The sequence below is a fragment of the Rhipicephalus sanguineus genome, chromosome 1, assembly GCF_013339695.2.
Source record: "Rhipicephalus sanguineus isolate Rsan-2018 chromosome 1, BIME_Rsan_1.4, whole genome shotgun sequence".
In the NCBI taxonomy this organism is placed as follows: domain Eukaryota; kingdom Metazoa; phylum Arthropoda; class Arachnida; order Ixodida; family Ixodidae; genus Rhipicephalus; species Rhipicephalus sanguineus.
The window spans coordinates 252,631,140-252,650,900 of record NC_051176.1 but is presented as its reverse complement, the minus strand read 5'-3'; the positions used below and the strand labels follow the sequence as shown (position 1 = coordinate 252,650,900).

Genomic DNA, 19,761 nt, shown 5'->3' with positions numbered 1-19,761 from the left:
GGCATCGTATACGACGAGCGCCATACTGCCTCCAAGTGAATCTTGCTTGAAACTTGACGTAGACCTTCGCCTGGGATATTTAAACGGCCGAGTGAATCGCCGCAGGAAAACTGCATTTAGGGGCTGCAGCAATGCTTGTTTTACGGTGCGTTCTCAACCTTCAGTATCGTTTAATTGAACCACTTAGCCACGAGAGCCGTTCCCGCTAGATCCATCAATTTCAAGCAATGTGGGCCCCTCAAACGCATGTTGTACATACATTTTTCTTGTACTTATGAGTTAAACGTAAGAAAAATGTTTGTGGGACATTTATAAATTAAAGCTTAATGTGGCAGAGACAGTGACATAAGGTAGGGAAATTGATAGCATTTTCACTTTGTAGAGCTAGGACGCTGGTTTTCAAAAACACAGCAACAGCAAATATGTGTAAGAAGGTAAAAAAAAAAGAGAGAGAGGATTAATCGAGCACCCCGAAATGGACACAGGCTGGAAATAAGTGGTATCTGTATGTCTACATCGATCGTTGGTAAACCGCGTGCGTATGCGGAGTGAGCCCAAGATCTGGGCTCTTCAATGGTGAAAGTCTATTGCTTCCCTGCCCGCCATTACATAATAAACGAATTGCGATTTCGCGGCCATGGCTGATCGTTTATATAATAAAAACGCCGCGATCTCACCCGACACGACAATATATCCTGCTTCACCGCTATTAAGGCGCGACATGTACTCCCATGTCAAGATAAAAGAACAACGTGTTGGTCAGGCAAAGAGATAGGAAGCTAAAAACTGGCAGACCGCTCACTAAAGAAACAGACAAAAAAAAAGAGGGTCAGCGCGCATTCTTTATTGATAACGGCGGGCATTAAGGGCTGCAGAAAGTGTTTGACGCCTGGAAAACAATTACGCGCCTTGTCTGCGGGCGCTGCTAGGAGGCGCGGCAGGCCGCGCAGTGCTGCGTCCTCTCTTTATGTTTTTCTTTTTTGTTTTTCGTGGCCACCACCCTCTTTGCGCGACCACAGACACGGCGGCGGAGACGCGACAACAATGGCATAGCGCGCTGCGGCCGGCTCAATTTGCCCCGCGCTGTATGGCTCCCACCGGCAGCAGCCGACTGATGGGTGGCTCGACGCTGGAGGCGTTATCACGCTTATCGCGCCGCGGTTACGCTGAAGTCTGGTGGGGCAGAATGATTGGTGGGCCCACCGCCGTCTGGAGACAGGTCGTTTTTCGGAGGGTAAATAATTGCCCCTTGCGTCGCGCCAGCCGATGCTTAGCGCCCAAGAACGACGCTGCCTCGCAGCGGCCGAAAACCGATGCGCGGCGCCGAACGGGGTGCGCGGGCGGATAAAACACCAGCGTCTAGAACGAGTGGCCCCCAATGCGGCTAAGCGCTACAAATTTTCTTGGCAGCGCCCAGTATACGGGCGCCACCGGCGCGTGCAGCAGCGCAGTATACGAAGAGCTCGCGCTGCAGACGCAGCATGCGCCGTTATACTCGTGTCGTGGGCATCTGGCGCAGCCGTTGGCCATTAAGGAGCGATTAGTCAAGACGGTTTAATTCCGGGAAAACATGCTGTCCAAATGTTTCACTTCTGGTTGAACAAGCAGCATTTACGGAGAGGCAGGCTGCAAAACTCCGTGGCGTTTTCCGTTCCGGGCGCGCAGAATCCACCGCTGCGGCTGTCGTTTACGGAGGAGCGCCCTCGGTCACATTCGCTCGATTTCCTTTATGGGAAAACGCCAAGACTGCTCGTGACAGTGAGCATGCCTTCTGGCAATGGAAAAAAAAAATATGGAGCCAGTTCGAAGGGCGCGTAATTTGGAGTGGCGAAGCTAATGTATCAAGAATCACTTGCTGTTGTATGGTAAACACGGCGACTCCGTTAAGCACTTTTGCTTTTACTTCGAGGGCGACGTCGGTATTCTGTGCTGAATTACTCGCAGCAATGTGAATCGCTTAAACATGGAAGACAAATAGTGAGTCACAGTGATGTGAAATACCAGGAATATTACATTCGCGAAGCAATTACGCGAAGTGCGAAACAAATGGCACTGTCGTTGTGAAAATAAGAAACAAGGTACAATGATGTAACATGTCCGATTTATAAATGCTAAGCTGAGGTGTTATTGATTATTTTAAAAAAGAGGGTAAATATGTTGCACTTGAACGCGAAAAACTACGCGCAATATGCTTCATGTGATTGGATGTTCAGAAGATTCAACTGTCTCTCATAATAATATCGTGGGTTTGGGACGTTAAACCCCATGCAGATATTATTAGAAGATCGCACTCATGCTCTCTCTTCTTATGCCATTCTACCACTGGCGCTTGAAAGGGCGTGCCATGTTGAGTGTAGCCTCAGTTGTCTTATATGCAACTGTATATATATATATTTTTTATTGTTCTTGTTGTTGTTTCTATATAGGCGTTTTTTTTTTTCTTTTTTCTCTTCTTTAAATCTTGCGAGTTTATATGTAAAGGCTAAACATTTCATTTCAGCTTTTTCCTTCACGAAGTGAATTAGTTTCCTAAGCAAAGCACCGTCCGCTTTATGGCCTATCCCCCGCAGTGGGTTGAGCCAAAGTACTGAGGAACCAACCAACCAACCAACTATTCGATGTGCCTCCACTCAAAGCGCCCGCCTAAGTATGATCTCGAGAATGTCAGCGTACCGCTGGTTTTCAACGTAAGAAAGGCCATCGCACGCGGACGATTTGATCCTCATAGTTGAAAGAATTGGAAATATTGAGAGGAAAAAATCAGCAGAAGAAAGTCCTTTACTCGTATACAGAGCGCAGACAGAAAAGTTGAGGACAGACTCAAACTGTCCTCTACTCCCTTTCGACAGTGTTTCGAATCTGTTTCTTATATAAAAGTTTCAAGTAAGCTAAGTAGTTTCACTTGAAAATGTTATTAGCACGATTTGAAATTCCGATGCCCCTTTAGCCGCTACTTCCACTACTGCTAAGTAATTTCTAGGTGTAGAACAAACGTAGCGAAGTCTTCAAAAACATATTAACAGTGTGCAGTGATTCAACGCTGCTATTTATTTTTTAAATTAATCCGAGAAGAAGCAATGTGTAAGGATTTCAGCGAGATAAGGTTTTAAACTTGCTCAATTTCGAATCGACAAGTAGAAAATAGCGGACCCGAATACACTGTAAGCTCTTAGAATAATCGTTATTTTATATTTTTGTCTCATTTAGTTATAATTAAGACGGGAAATCCTGCAGAAGCATAAACAGGAACTCAAATCAGGAAGAGGCGGTTTACAACAATCCTGGTATTCTTAAGGTTTACATTTTTCGCCTTCTATTGCGCAGTTGAGCCTGAAATCGATTAAGAGAATTTGTTTCTTAATGCCTACCTGTTTTGATATACTCGCAGCGTCATTGGCCCAATGGACCTTAATCCAACAGACCCAATGGACATTTTCTCAATCAACCTTAATCAATAAAAAAAAGGAGAAAAAAAAGAAAAAAAAGTGAAGAACAAGAGTACAGTGGTAACAAATCGCTGAACAGTGAATATCGTTATAGGCAACGTTTCGACAAGATGAACTGGTCTTCCACAGGGAAACAACTGCTTTAGGCACCAATTTACCACTCGAAAACAAGCGTCTTTGCCGAATCGTTCGCTCCAGCGGCACTGCCTATTAGGCGAGGAGTTCTGATCACTTCAAGCCCTTCTCTGGAACTTCTATCTTGTTTAGCTCTCATAAAGGCTGACTATTATTGTTTATTATTATTATTTTTTTTAGATGGCTCACGTCAAAACAAGCATTTAAACTTGCTTCCGAAAGGGAATTGCGAATTGCGTATTATAGAAGTCGGCTTCACAGAGGAAATTGGTTGGCAGCTGTAAAAACATTCTTCAAGGGGATATTTCTCACCTTCACACAAAGACTTGCGGCGAGAGTGGTGGCAGGTTGACTCCGGGCTTTTGGTGAAGTCTGCGGGACACGAAGCAGAAGGTGAGAACAATGGGCGAGGCCCGAGAAATACGTCTGAACACATCGGCGTAATCATAAAATGACCTCTCTCGAAATTTCCAGCGTTAAGCCGTAAAATAAACACGGATGTAACATAATACATTGACCTTGTGCCTTCAAACACATAGCTTTCTGATGCCAAAGAAATTTAAAAAAAAGTGTAGCTAGTAGTTTAACAGCCAGTTTAATCGCCTCTTCAGAGGAAGATGGAAAAAAAAAAGAGCACGAACTACCATTAAAAAAAATAATGATTTCGTCTCGTCTTATATCATACAAAGGAAACTATCGGAACGCGAGCTACGACATGAATGTGACATATAAATGCAACGGCACTCAAGTGAGAATACTATATTGCAACAATACTCAATGAAACCCTGCGCGGGCACTACACTGTGCCAGACGAACCCTGGCACTTTAACGTGCTACGAGGCATCGCGCATGCTGAACCCGAGCTCACGTGTTCGATCCCAACAGAGGCGACCCCGCATTTCCTTCAAGGGAGACGGCGAAAATTCTCGAGTACAGGTTTTGGAACATCTTACAGACGGATTCCCAGGTAGTCAAGATTATTCCGGATTCCCTCATTTCGGCGTACCTCATACTCAGTTTGCGGTTAGATAAAACCACGCAGCCATTCCACCCTGCAGAAGTACAGAGAAGCTGATGAAAACCACCACCACCACTGCAGACGTCTCCAATGAGGCTAAGAGTCAGCCATGGTGGCTGCATGTGCTGGGCGTGTTCATGTTCAGTTCCACCTACGGCACATTGTTCAGCCACATGGAGAGTCTGGACGTGCGGAATTCCAAATGCTTAAGGTAATGTTAAACCCTCGAATTGTCCGCTGGATTGCCGCTTGTGCTGAGTGATTTCGGAAAGAAGTTCAACAATTTTGGCAGCACGCCGTGGTATTGTTTACATTTCCGCTTTTTGCCTCTGCCGCTCCTCGCGCAGTCTTTATTGTTTTAGAGCGTATACAAAAAAATTAATTTATTACATGATTGATTGATTGATTGATTGATTGATTGATTGATTGATTGATTGATTGATTGATTGATTTATTTATTTATTTATTTATTTATTTATTTATTTATTTATTTATTTATTTATTATTAGTGGCTGGAGTCCTTGAAGCCTGCTACACCTCCGCCGCGGGTCGGTACGGTATCGGCCAACTTCTTCTTTAGTGAGGACGCCATAGCCAAGAAATATCCCTCCGAACTAAAGAATAACAGCAATAACAGCTTTGCTGTAAAAATAGAAAGTTCCGTAAACACGACAAGACCGTGCCGTCGTGTTATATATATATATATATATATATATATATATATATATATATATATATATATATATATATATATATATATATATATATATATATATATATGTGTGTGTGTGTGTGTGTGTGTGTGTGTGTGTGTGTGTGTGTGTGTGTGTGTGTGTGTGTGTGTGTGTGTGTGTGTGTGTGTGTGTGTGTGTTTCCTTAACCAACGTTCTCCTGTGTCTCCCGAAATGGCTTGGTAAAGCCAACATTCGAGAAGGATTACGCCGGAGTGATGATCACAAAAGTTAAATTGATGGCTTCAATCTCTCTCCTTCTCGCGCTCTTTGTCCTTTCCTCGGAGCGCAAAGTGGGCGCCGGTGTTTACACTTGGGATATTTTGTGCTGCTGCTTCGAGCTTTGCGAGTTTTATTCGACGACGTCTTTGCCAGTTCCAGCCGATAAGTCCGCGAAATGCGCGCCATCAATCTGCAGCGACTAAACCAACGAACGACAAAGTATTTTCTTTTTTTTTTTTCGTTACCAAGAGCCGGGAAAAGCAAACAAGCTCACGGTAACTGTAAAGCTGAACGAAGGCGGCGCCAGGAAATGTTCGTGGAGAGTGCGGCCAGCCAAGCGTCTAATGCTTCCGACGGGGAGGGGGGGGGGGACACACACGACAGCGCGCCGCCCCAAACGGAGTCAAAACGCGCAACGCCGCGCCAACAGAAAAATTCGACAGAAGCCAATGAAATAGCAGGCACTGGGCGTCGACTTCCGTCGGCTCGCCGCCGTTTAAAATTCGCCGGAACTCGTGCGCGACATTTTCGTTCCGCCAACTCCGGCAGCGACTGCATGGTCGACGCAGCAACTGTCGCGTTGTAACGAGTGGTGCCCCGTACAGCCACCGAGTCTTGGTGCGACCCTAACCGAGAGTTAAACATCCGACTGTTCTACAGCGCTGCACTAATTACTTTAGTCTTCGAGTTTTTAGCCTCTGATGATGCAACCCGACGAAAGGGAACGCTTCAAATAAGTACCGTCACAACGGTTGACACGTTGCTTCGCTGAAAAAAAAAAAAAAAAAAAATTCGGTAGGCACGCGTGGGCATACACATTTAACTTGAGCATTCAGCTTTCAATAAAACAAGGAGGAGGAAAACAGAAAAGAGGAAGGCAGGGAGGTTAACCAGAAACACTTCCAGTTAGTTATCCTACACTGGGGGATCGGGAAAGGGGGATAGAAAGACGAGAAATAGAGAGGACGGAAGAGAAACAAAAAAAAAGAGAAGAGATGCAGTGAATTCACTGCAGCGTGCGGGATTGCACCAAAAGTCAGAGGCGTTCGCACAAGCCCGTCGTTCTCAAAAAGCACAAGAGTGCTTTCACTGCCTTGTGGGCCGTCGAGAGATGTGGACGGTGCTGTAGTAGCACCTGCACGGAAATCGGCCGATCGTCCAGTCGCCGCAGTGCTTTGGAAAGTACCTGTCTCTCCGAGGTAAAACGAGGGCAGTGGCACAGCAAGTGTACGATGTTTTCTTCGGTGCCGCAAACATCGCATGCCGCACTGTCAGTCATTCCGATTAACGTTGTATATGCCTTCGTAAAAGCAACTCCCAACCAAAGGCGATAGAGAAGCGAAGCTTCGCGTCGATGAAGGCCAGATGGAGGTAGGAGTTGCAGTGAAGGGTTCAGTTGATGTAGTCTGGTATGTCTTATGCTTGGTGCGTTCCACTCCGTCAGTGTGAGACTGCGGGCCAGTTGTCGAATTTGCCTCGCAGCGTCTGTCCTTGAAAGCGGAATTGGAACGATGTTTGGTTCCTGATGTGATGCGCGAGCAGCGTGATCAGCGGAGTCATTTCCACTGATACCACAATGGCCAGGTAACCACTGAAAGCCAATATTGTAGCCTTTTTGAATTACGTGGTGGTGAAGCTTCACGGTTTCATACGTCAACTGTTCGTGACATCCGCGTCGCAGAACTGACCGCAGGCACTGTAACGCCGCTTTTGAGTCAGAAAATGCAGCCCATTTACTTGGTCTTTCAGAATCAATAAACTCTAGTGCGCTGCGCAGAGCCGCGAGTTCTGCCGCCGTAGACGTCGTCGCATGTGAAGTCTTAAGACGCAGAGTTATCACTTGTGATGGTATAACCACCGCACCACCAGAACTGGACAACGTATATAGTCGAGCCATCCGTATAGATGTGGACGTGATTACTGTAGTTTTGTACAGTAGGAGTAGGCTGAATTGTTTCAGTGCATATGTCGCTAGGTCTGACTTCTTCCGCACTCCCGGAACCGTTAGATGAACTCGTGGGAGGCTCAAGCACCACGGAGGGAACACTGGTTTTGACGCAGGTGTGTACCCCGTAAAACAAAATGAGCCATTTCGCTAAGAAGAGGTACACTATATACCCGGTCCGTTAACAACGCAACCCAACACCACCTGGGTAACAACGCAACACGTGGACAGCTCGTGGAAGGCGCCGGGATGAGATTAATTCAGCTAACATACGCCAGAGCACAAGAGCGGACACAGAGCGCGGTAAAGCAATATCCGAAATTCGGAGACTTTGCGGGTTCGAATGAATCGGTAAATAAGAATCTGCGAGTGCCATCCAACATTTTTGTGGGTTTACGGCGACGAATCGAAGACCGCCTGCGTCATTCATGGCTTCGATTGCCGGAACAGTGGACGTCTCGACAGACGTTGCTGCCGTCCCTACGAATTGGTGCCTGAACAACACACGCTAATTTAGTTCACGTGAAGGCTCAGCAGCTTTGGTTAACTAAGCCCTCGCAAATTATTATGCATGAGGTGAGCCATGCTTCACGCAATATCATCTTTATGTCACGCTGTGGCATGGTACTGTTGCGCAGGAAGTTCGTAGAAAAAAAGAGGAGACTTTTTATTAGTTTCACTCCTCGAGGTGTCTCCTGTTTATATTGTTTTTTTTTCTTTCGGGAATAAGTTCTTGTGTAACAGTGCCTGCATGGCACAGAGCAACGCAAAGGCGAAGCTATACCAACTGGGCTGATTTCAAGCTCTGCTTACGTTCTTTACGCAGCATGTTTCTTCATATGCCCTTGTTGCAACAGAGAAAAAACAAAATCAATAGATAAATATTTAAATGAATGAATTAGTCAATAAATTACGATGAAATTTTTTTTCACATAGCTAGCTTACTTGCGAGGGCCATGAAGCGCATTATATAGATTTCCTCTAGAGGTGCTCCAATAACTTTTCGTCGATATGTGTTGTCTCATAAAAAAAAAAAAAACGACACATTTTGCCGCCGTATTGTTTTCCGTTGCTTTTGGGGCTGTTGTCTAGCATCAGTCCCAGTCCGTTTGTATAGAAATGCCGAGATGTTTAGTAGAACGTTGTTTGGAAGAGTTCGGAACAATCCAATATAGCGAACCCGATATCTCCCGTGTATTCCATCTCGTGCGCAGGGCGCCTATTGATTCCCGAGTACAAACGGCCGCATAACGCAGCAATAGCACACGGCCTTCAATATTACGGTCCGACGCACTGTTTTAGTTACGCAACTCCACTAGACTCGTATGCCATACGAAAGCTGATGAACAGTAAGGAATTTTTACGAACATTCGCGTCATTATTCTCACATTCGCATGCCCTCTGCTTTCATATGCGCGGAAAGATAAAAGAAAACTCCTCTTAATAATGCCGCATTTCCCGGTATGTAGCATCGCCGCCCCATCAATCTTTTCATTATTATTATTATTATGATGATGCGACGACCCGTAACTTTCCATTAAATCGAGCCGTCTTTTTGGGGTGCGACGCCGGCATCGCTCATTACGGCCCATATAAGGCATGCTTCCCGTATACCGTCGCAGTATATGCGGAGAAACGTGGAGGCAATATAAGCCACTACCGTCAAAATAACGCAAGACGTTTCTGCTCCAAGTATAGTGACGTCAGTCAAGCGCACCGTTGGCGCGTGCAGTGAAACGGGACAAGCAAGGAACAAGCAAAAAGACTTGGGGCTTTCACCACACGTCACTCTATTCAGGGGCAACGTCTGTCAACTTGCGTGACGTTTGCGGTGGCAATTAAGCGTGCCGGCCTTGTGCTATCTCCTAAGTGGCGTTGATAGCGGTCCTTCAGAAACGCATCGACGAAGATAACAGAAAGAAAAAGAAACGCAGCATGCTTTCGCACGCCGGCAATACCCCTGAGCCGTGCAGCGCGCATATACGCTGAAGGAGTAATAACACGGCGGGTTGGACTAGATGGCTCGAGTTAATCCTGCAGAAGAGTACGACAAAAATAAGACGCCAAAGGAAAAGAAGATGCGTACCCTGTACGGCCGTTTCTTTCGTTCTTTCTTCCTTTTTTTCTTGTTTTATTTATTTATTTTTATGTCTTGCTTTTGTTTCAAAGCTCCTTCAGCATGAGGAACGCAGTGGCGAGACCAGATGAAAAGCCCCATACAAAGGAAAAATAAATATCATGGCACTAAAAAAAACAAAAGTTTAATTTGAAATCCGTCTCGGAGAAGGCTCACAGTAGGAGCTGCAGTGTTTCAGTGCCATATGGCAAGAAACGGCATGCGTGTCGGATGCCCGTTTTTCTTTTCCTTTTTTTTCCGTGTCAGTCTTGTAGACTACATGCGAAACCAACAAGCAGTTCAAACCGAAGGGAGCTGTTCTTTGCCGCATGTGCTTATAGTTGAGGTACGTTAGAAGGTGAAACTTCCTTTTTTGCAGATAAAAAAGAAACAGGACAGAGTGTATAAAGTGGTTACTGGAAAGAGAGTTACTGCAGAAACGGCGAGTTCGTGTAGCGCACGTGCGAGCGGGAACTTTTATTCAAGTAAGAATAAACAAACAAATAAATAAATAAATAAATAAATAATAAATAAATAATAAATAAATAAATAAATAAATAAACCCACAGGGTCCCTTATGGATTCACCTAAGAAGGCTCGAAGGCGAAAGCCACCTCTCAGTCGGTGTACTGATCCTTCCCGCCCACCTCCGAAAGCTTTGCGCACCTAACATAGTTTTGCATTGCCTCCAGGATCGCAGGCACTGCAAGCTTTCCGCACCTCATCTGGTTTTGCACAGCTTCCATGATCGGCCCACCTTTGACCAAACGACGATGTCCTGTGATGACGTCATCATGTGACGTCACGCTATGTGACACCATAGTGACGACATCATGACGTCACATGGAGAAGCCATAACGTGATGATGATTTCTTGACTCACTCGTGTTGACGCCGCCGCCACCGCCGCGGGACGCCGACGGTCAATTTTCGCGTTTGATGAGGCATCTAAGGCATTCGCCTTAAAAATTATATTATAGTGATAACACTTAAATAATAAAATGTCACACGCAACCTTTGCCCTGTATGCCTGTCGTTGCCACGAGTTCAGGTGGTTCACTATACACAGCAACTCGTGCAGTCTAATCACATCATGCGGCCGGGCATCGACTGCTTTACGCTGAACAATTGGCCACAGGCAGGGCATCCCGGCATGGCTCGGATTCTATACCCAGCGAGTGTTATTTTTGCTCACTCTCTCTTGTATTATTTTTTTCAAATTTTATTTTAACCTTCACTATTTTTGTTTCCTCTCTTTTCTTCTTTCTTTGTCACGGCTGAGCTTGCGCAGAAGAAGTAACACACGCCGGACAACACACCTGTCCTGATGTGGATAGAGAGAGAGCGAGAGTCGCAATAGTGTTATGATGTACACCTCGCGCTAGTGCAGAGCGCTACTGACGTTTCCGAGCGAGGACGTAAGACCAGCAACATAGTCTTTAGACTGTTTCTTTCTTTATTTGTTTTAGAGCTGCGCTTGCAAGTACCTCGCCGTTCGCCTCTGCAGCCGGATGTGCCAGGTTAAACACACACGGCAACAAAGAATCGCAGAAACAGATGCAAAGAAGAGGGAGAGGGGGTGAGAGAGGAAGAGAAAAAGAACAGCCGAGTCTCAAGCGAACATTTAGAAAAGGCGCTCAGGTGGCAGTGTACTCGAGACGAAGTTAACAAACACAGGCGGAAGAATAATCACCAAAAGAAAAAAAGGCCGCTTAACGGGAACGCAGCTAATGGCTGCTTCAGCATGCCGCACACGTCGAGAGGACATGGCCTGCATGCGACTCTTGGTAAACATGACAGCATGCGCATTAATCACGTGGCCCGGACGGCCGATGGACTCCGGGCCTTATCGGAGCCCACGGCGCTGGGCTGTCTCTCGTTCTTTTATTTTTCCGCCCCCGCTTGCCTCTGCGAGCGTGTGAGTTTCTTTCTTTTTTCGCCAGAACGGCTTGTTGTCGTCCTGACTATGTTTTGGTTGCCCGGCCAGTACCTCCACATTCGAGAAGGAGGACATGGCGTTCTCAACGTATTGACCTATTTCTGCGCCGCGGTGCAAGAAGGATTCTCCCGGCAACGGCGAAGCCGTGGCTGCTTCTCTCGGTGCTTGTACGTACTCGTGTTTTCTTTTTTTGTTTTTGTATATTAAATGCCCGACTCTGGTAACTCATTTTGCATGCATGGCACAACACAGCGACATGGGCGTAAAGATACCGAGAAGAACCGAGAAAACAGAACGCGGTACACGCTGCGTGTACGGCGCGATTCCACGAAGGGATCCCAATGATAACGAGCTACTTTCGCCTTTTGTCAAGATTATACGGCCAGTCCCCCCCGCTGCTTGTTACTGCGACACGGCATCGGCGGACAAGGCAGCCTTCGATTAACGCTTGATCGTTACGTTAGACAACGTGAAAATACACGTATGCGGTGGTTAAATCGTGATTAAATGGTGCTCCGCCGCAACTTTAATTCCAAGAAGCACGATTACATCATTATCGCGGACCCATTTCTGGTCTTTCTTTTTTAAACTTATATTAACCGGTTGTCCTATACTGGTTAACCTCCCTGCCTTTCCTTCTCTATTATTTCTTCTCTCTTAAACTTATATTACTGAACCAAACGGCTATACGAGCGGGACGCGTGGGCGATGAAATCTGCACCCTTCTACCAGCGCAATTCGAGAGCAAGTGGTTATATTTATGTGTTGAGTCTAATAACCTGCACAGGAACACGCTGGGGCCGCTTCATCAAGAATTATCGAAAGATAGAATCATGATTCTTCTAGATTTACGAATAAAACTAGAATAAGGAAGTCTGGGGGTGGACTGGAGATGCGCTTCTTAGGGAAAATCGAACTGGGAGAAAATTACCGCAACATTTCGCAGCAGCTCATATATTGATGCTGTTGGACACGGTTACACGTATGTGCGCGGACAGAGTTTCTTGGTCTGTCATTGCTGCTGATAAATCAAGTAATATGGATAGCCAACAGTAAGTTACAGGAGCCCATTTTCGCCAACGTAAGACAGTTCTGGTGTTTATGTGAGCAAAAAAAAAAAAAAAAAGTGGCTTCGCAGCATCTATGCACTTTTTCAAATACATCAATGCTGTACTGTACTGTGCGTCTTGATTATACTTCTCTATACAATTTGCACGTGCTACTTTACACCGCTGCAAATATTTTCCCCAACTTGGAAAATATTTTGTCAATGCTGACTCAAAAACCGATTTCGAAGCTCTAGTATATTTCCCATAAATTATTCGCATTAAAAAAAAATCCTCGTGCTTTAATGAAGCTCCGGCAATAGATTTAGAATCGCACCCTGATGTTTACTCATAGCAGCTCCTTGGCAGACTATAGTATACTCTAGCATATTGCTTATGTGGGCAAGACAGTACAAAATGCTGTCAGCAACATTTTTCTGTACAGAAAACTTTTGCGAGTAATACTTTTACGCGCTTTGTGCCGATCAGCGCATAAAAGAAGCGGTTAAGCTTATATCGTTAACATTATCTTAATTTCCGAGCTATAGAGAAATAGCTCGCAACCGTAAGGACCAGATGCGTGTACAGCCGTGAAATCGTCTCATCGCCATCGCTCGAAATATAGTGCAGTGCAGTAAGTAGTTAATCATCAAACACTAGCGTTTCGACATCAAACCATGGAGAGCAAAATTAAATTTGATGCTTACGTTTTTTTTTTTCATCTTAGTCAAACCGAATTAAAATCGCTGACCCGGTTCGAGAATTTCGAGCGGAGAGTTCGTGCTAGCTCGATTAGCTCTTTCTGCTTCGTCGCCTGTCACGCTCTCGTAAGAAACATGTTGTTAACGGTAAATAAGCCCGTACCTTCTTTAGAAATTAGTATCTCTAATCCTATCAATAAGCTGTTTTTTTTTTTTTAAGTTAACGAACTAAGCAGCCCCGAATAGATCGAACATTTGTTGTTTTGTGAAGAAACATTGTGCAAAGACAGATATTTCACATTTCATAACTTTAAAGATATCTTCCGGTACAGAGTTATCTTAAGTTTTATTGCATGTTCCTCACAGCTGGTACGGCAAACATTATTTGACGTTTGTCGTCTCTTCGGGGCATGAAGCGACTTCGAGGTGATCAACAGGCTTGTTATCATCAGGGATCATTGGTACACGACGCGCACACGACGGCCGCGAGATTGCGGAAGCTCGCCGTGGTTGCAAAGCAATCCTGCCTCCAATTCCGGTGATGCCGCCAAGGCGCTTTCAGGCATACGAATAGCTCAAACTCCGTACTTTATGGCCGTTTAGGCTTTGGCTATGCATTAAAATCCCGAGTCATCACTGCCCGATCCCTGCAGGTACTTAACCAGAAAAAGAGGCAAATAAATAAAGAAAAATGTGAGGGTGAAGAGGGGAGGACGGCGATGTCTCGGTGTTTTTAAACTCATTCATAGAGCTGTCAAAAATATCGAGTGTGAAGAAATATACAGCGTTCCGTACGTCTTTAGAACCGCTTTTCGAGTAGAATTCGTGAATAATTGAGTTTTCGCCCAAATCTAGGTGTGGGAGCCCTCGAAATCGAACGCCGTACTCTGTTCACAGCACATAAAAGCGCGCAGGCCCTGCTCTCGGCCTGCGAGAAAATTCGACATTTTTGTTCAATATGCATTCCGCCACGTATCAGTACTGATGCATACTAAATAGCCTGCGGCGCTGTATCATAAAATCATGACGCTGTTGTGACTTCAATATGAGCGTCGTATAAGCGAAGATTTAATTGGTCGGGTAACACCTCCGTTTATCCTTATCAAATTTCCTATAAAAGAAAAATCAGCGCAGCCTGCACTAAGATGCGCAAGGCTGGGTTACAGCAGAACTGGTGGGCACCTAGCTGGCCCTGGCTTGGCTAGGCTTTTATCCTGTCACGTGTCTCTTGCCCCCCCCCCCCCACCCCTTGCTAGAATACATGGCTATGCTTGCTCTCTTTTTTGTTTTTAGTCTTTCTATCTCAATCTCTTTACGTCTATTTGCTTCTCTGTCTTACGATCTTTGTGTGTCTTTCTTCCCTTTCTTTCTATGTCTTCCTTTTTCTCTTTCTCTCTCTGTAGTCGTTCTCTCACCTTCTGTCTTTTTCACTCTTTCTATTTAATTCTCTCTTTCTTTGTATCTTTTCCTTTCTCTCCCTCTGTACTCGTTCTACTCTCCTCCTCACCCTTACATCATTCCTTCTCACCCTCGCTACCCTTTCCCTTTGCTAGCGTGCTTAGATAGCCGAGTGGTTACGACGCTCGCCTACGGATAGCGGGACATGGGTTCGCACCACCTCACCAAGAATTTCTCTCTTTCTCGATATTTCTTTCCCTTTCGTTCTCTATTTCTTTTTTTTCTCTCTCTCTACTCGTTCTTTGGCCCGCGAGAGTTATTGCGTCCTACGCCGGACAAATCGGCGCGCGTGTTCTGGGAGCGAAGCAGGAGAGGAAGAGGTTCATGATGATGATAATTTTCTATCTATACACCACACGGCAAACATCGACCATAACAGCGCTGCTGTAAAAAAAAAAAAACAAAAAAGAGAAGGGGTGAGCGATGGTAGAGGAGAATAGCGAGGGATGTCGCAACCGGTTTTCAGAGCAGTCGGCTAAAACTGATTCCGCCTTCCTTTGTTTTGATTGCCCTCCCGCAATCTCGTACTGAGGCGAAAGTCTGCTTCGATTATAATTTTTCCTTGTCTGCCATTAAACGAAGCAAACGCTTGGCCTAACGACAAGCAGGTGGGAATGAAAGAGACACTTTCGTACTTGTTACTGTCCATTGTTTCCAGAATATTTTTTAAAAAATAACGACGTTATTATGTTACACCATCGAACTATGCGATATGACGTCGCAGCTATGGTAATTAAGATTTGATGATTGTTCTAGGATATTTTAGAAAAGTATATGAGCCAGCCAACTTTGATTTCACTGACTTCGATTAAAACATTCTCACGACGCGCGACGATTACGCAACATATACGTAATCAATTTTTTGCACATACTCCGTATGCCCTGTTCAGAAGACAACAAACTGCTGCTCCAGCAAATATCGCCACTTCTCAACTTGCTATTTTCTGCGACGACGGCGACGAAGCCGGCGTAAAAAGCAGGTAAATCAATAGAAAAACGACTGAACCCCTAAAAAAATATTAAATATTCACGCACGAGCGCTATATACAAGTGCTTTGCTAAGACTGCTCGCTCCGCGCGCACTTTCTTCTCGAGAGGAAGACGAAGACATCGGTGGCTAAAATCTTCGAGAAGAAGTGAACGACTGGAAAATTGGGAGGAAAGAAAGAAAGAACGGAGCAGAAGTCAGGGCAAATCGGCGCCCCGCATTTGTTTACCGCGGCAGCGCGCTTTTTGGGGTGACGCTCAAGGAATTTCCGCACAGATAAGCCGCGCGCGCCGTTCCTTCGCCTTGCTCCTTTGGAGGCGCTCAGGGTTGCCTCGGCGAAAATCCCTGCCGCGCAGGACGAGAATAACGAGAGCGACGAACGGTGAGGGCACCGGCAGCAATAATCCAATTTGCGAGCTCTAAATCGCTCGCCGCGCTGCCAGCAACTCTGCGCGCCTTTCCACCCCGCGTGCGAGCGCGCTCGCTCGTCGTGTACGATACTCTAGAAACACGACGTGGGAGCGCGTTCCTATGCCAGTCGAGAGCATTGTTCCTCTGCCGCCGGTGTGCCCATTGCGCCCCCGGAGGATGGATTGAGTGGCCGTCGGGTCCGGCCCCGAGCAGGACACCCGAGCAGCGTGTACGATTTTCATCCTCCGGAGGAGATAGCGCGCGCGCGCCAAACCAGAGCGAACGCACGCGATCACCGGAAACGGGTGACGCAGTGGGGAAGCCAGAGGAGAAGCTGTGGCACCCGAAAGCGTTAAGCTCCTGCAGGCCTCATCCTCATCCCCCCTCTCCTCACACAACCACCCTCAACTCCATCCGCCTCGAAAGCGCGGCAGGCCGCTCGCTCTTTACACGCCGGAATGACAAGAGGGAGTCCCGCCCGCCGCCAGAGAAAACGCGCAGGAGAACGCAAAGGATTCGCCAGGAACTGCGCCCCAGGCTTTATACGTTTCTCTCGTTCTCTCTGCTATTCTCTTTTTTTTTTTCTGCCTTATTACTATATGGGCGCCTCCTAAGCTTGTCAGGCGCCCGCGAGCACTCTTCTCGAAGAAAAAGGGGGAAGGAAGGCAAGGGGGTGCATTTGCATTTTTATTTTGTGCGTAGAATAAATTTTCGCCACGGGCTTCTAAAACTATATGGAGGAATCCTTGCACGGCGCTGTCTCGGCCCTTCTTTTTTATTATTATTTCTTTCTTCCGGTTGCCTGAGTATGCGTATGTGCGCACGCGCGGCAATGAGATTACGCTTTGTCTACATTCAACATGTCAAAGACGCCGCCCACCCCTCTTTGTTTCGGGGCCCGTTTGCTTCGCCGCACTTCATTTTTTTCTTATTGTTTTTGATTTGAGCGTTTTTTTTTCTTATGTGCGTTAGGGGGGGGGGGGGGCTACCTATCCACTTTATGTTGTCACTAAGCTCATCGAACGGCTTCAAACCGAAAAAAAAAGCCGCGAGCCAAGCGTGCGAATCAGGCCTGGAACGTTTTTAGCACTGAGCTCATCACATTTGCGAACTCGACTTTTTCCCGCATAAAGAATTGGAGTCCCGAGGTGGCGGCGCTTGTAAATGAGATGGAGTCAAACTGATGTAATAACACTGCGCCGTAACGAAGAGAGACACCGAACAATCTACGCCTACCACGTGTGTTCATATTTATTTGTTCTTTCTGACTCCCCTTCAAAGGAATGAATTCGTAAGTCTCCCGTTGCTATCAGAAATAAGTGGGCGTGTTCAAAGGAGCCTTTGTTGAAAGGCTTTCATTTTGGTCTTTCATCCTACCAAAACAATTCGTTCCAGCGCACGGCCCGCTGCTACGCGCAGATTAATTAGCCCTGCACTGATAAGGCCGCAAATGGTTTAGCGTATTGTTATCATTAAGTAGAATTACGACTACCGGCTCGACGTGAGCACCATTTCTACGTGAACGCCAAAGATTAGATAGCGCACACGAACGTGGAGCCACACTGGGGCGGCAACGCCTCGCGGGAACGCCATGGTTGTGCCGTATACTGCGGGATATAATTCTGACTCGGGCAGCTGAGAGCCAATTGTTGAATGGTCCCGTCGTGAGTGACATGCAACGGTGTATACACACATGATCCACGCGGCGATAACTTGCAGCGACGATTACGTCTGCAGTGATCTCGAAAGCATGCCTCGCTTTCGAGATTTGTGCGCTGCGAAAGTGCATTGAGACCATTCATGAAATACCGGTGGTATAATGCACGTAATTGTATTTACAACCCTTCGGCACGAGAGCCACGCATGCAGCCGGTTGGATGTACCGTATTATTGCAGGAGACGGTGATTACCAAAACCAAACTGATCCCGGTGTGATCTCGAACAGCTTAAACTGCGAGCCGCGGCACACACTCGCGGCATGACAAAAAAATGAAAGAGCGGCCACGCATCCGAGCGCAATAATTACTCGCAAAAAAAAAAAAAGATGACGCATTCCGTCGCATTACAGGAAACGGCGAAAGGTGGCAGCCCCGACGTTTTAAAGAGTAAGCCCGACAGACAAAATGGTAGGCGACCAAACGCAGCCGCAAAACGTGAAATATATAAAGCGGGCTGCAGCAGTCACTCGTAAAAGTTGTCAATAGCCAACGTCGTCGTCGTCTCGGCGTGACGGGGCGTCGAGTCCAATGTAACGCACGAACGGATTCGCGGACAGCCATTACCGGTCACGTCTTTCTTCGTTTCCTCCGCCGCTGGCCAGCGCCCTCTCCCTGCGCCCACGATTCCGTGCTGTCTCCTTTCCCTCCCTCCGCTTCTTGCTATTTATTTTGGCGCTCTCTGTTTTGTTGCCTTCTCGAAGTACAGGTCCGTTATTAACGGTTTTTTAAAGGGAATCCCCAAAAAACCGCCTGCAGGAACTGTACGGCGGAAGAGCAGCAGTAACGTCCGGACCTATGTACTCCTTCCAAAATACAATTTTTCCCCGTACCAGGTTTTCTTGTAGGAGCGCGAGAGGAAGGAATGGGGGGGAGGGGGCGTTTTTTTTTTTTTGCAGCTCTTGTTATCAACGTGTGGGTTGACAGAGAGGATGGAAGAATACCGTCGATGTTCGCCCCCGTCTTTCCAGCCTGTTTTATCCCCCGGCGTGGCATTTCAATCTCTTTTTTGTATGTGTGCCGTCGTCCGAACAATGCCCCCTTTCCACCAGAAATAAAAGGGCGCCCGTGAGAGGAAAAGGAAGCCGCGGGAGTGGAAAGGCAGGAAGCGCTGTCGAAACGCTATTCGGCTTTTCATCGCTGAAAACAAAGCGCTTGAGAGCGCTTTACCGCGGCGGGATGGGGGAACTATCTAATGTCTTCCTCTTTTCCAGCACTCGACAGAGAAATAAGAAAACTGAAGAGCAACGAAAAATCCCTCCTCATTTCGCTTTCGCTTCCATCGATATTGCACGATGTTTACTTCCTCTGTTCTCGTAACTCGATTCCTGAAAATGGTAGATGACTGGCGCGGGGTTGTGTACAATGCGAGGTCATATCTATCTATCTATCTATCTATCTATCTATCTATCTATCTATCTATCTATCTATCTATCTATCTATCTATCTATCTATCTATCTATCTATCTATCTATCTATCTATCTATCTATCTATCTATCTATCTATCTATCTATCTATCTATCTGTGTGTGTGTGTGTGTGTGTGTGTGTGTGTGTGTGTGTGTGTGTGTGTGTGCGTGTGCGTGCGTGCGTGCGTGCGTGCGTGCGTGCGTGCGTGCGTGTGTGTGTGTGTGTGTGTGTGTGTGTGTGTGTGTGTGTGTGTGTGTGTGTGTGTGTGTGTGTGTGTGTGTGTGTGAACGAAAGAGAGCGAGAGAAACAACGGCATTGCGCTCTATGACAATGGCCGTCAGGAGAAATGGTGTTGGTTGGCCAATAGCGAGACGAGCATCGGCGTCGTGCGCGATGTTGAATTTTCCTTCCGATTTGTATGGTTATAAGCATTATTTTAATACCACATCATTCACAGGTTAATATGCGTAATTTTCGGAAT

At 46.4% G+C, this 19,761-nt stretch overlaps 1 protein-coding gene across 1 annotated transcript in view; it reads right to left on the bottom strand.

The window, feature by feature from the left end:
* Window positions 1-19,761, bottom strand: part of LOC119377843 (protein O-mannosyl-transferase Tmtc3) — a 334,865-nt gene that overhangs the window by 221,566 nt on the left and 93,538 nt on the right. Inside the window, exon 2 of the mRNA XM_037647143.2 lies at window positions 3,894-3,953. The gene's annotated coding sequence lies outside the window, so the exon portion shown is untranslated. The remainder of the gene's footprint in view (window positions 1-3,893; window positions 3,954-19,761) is intronic.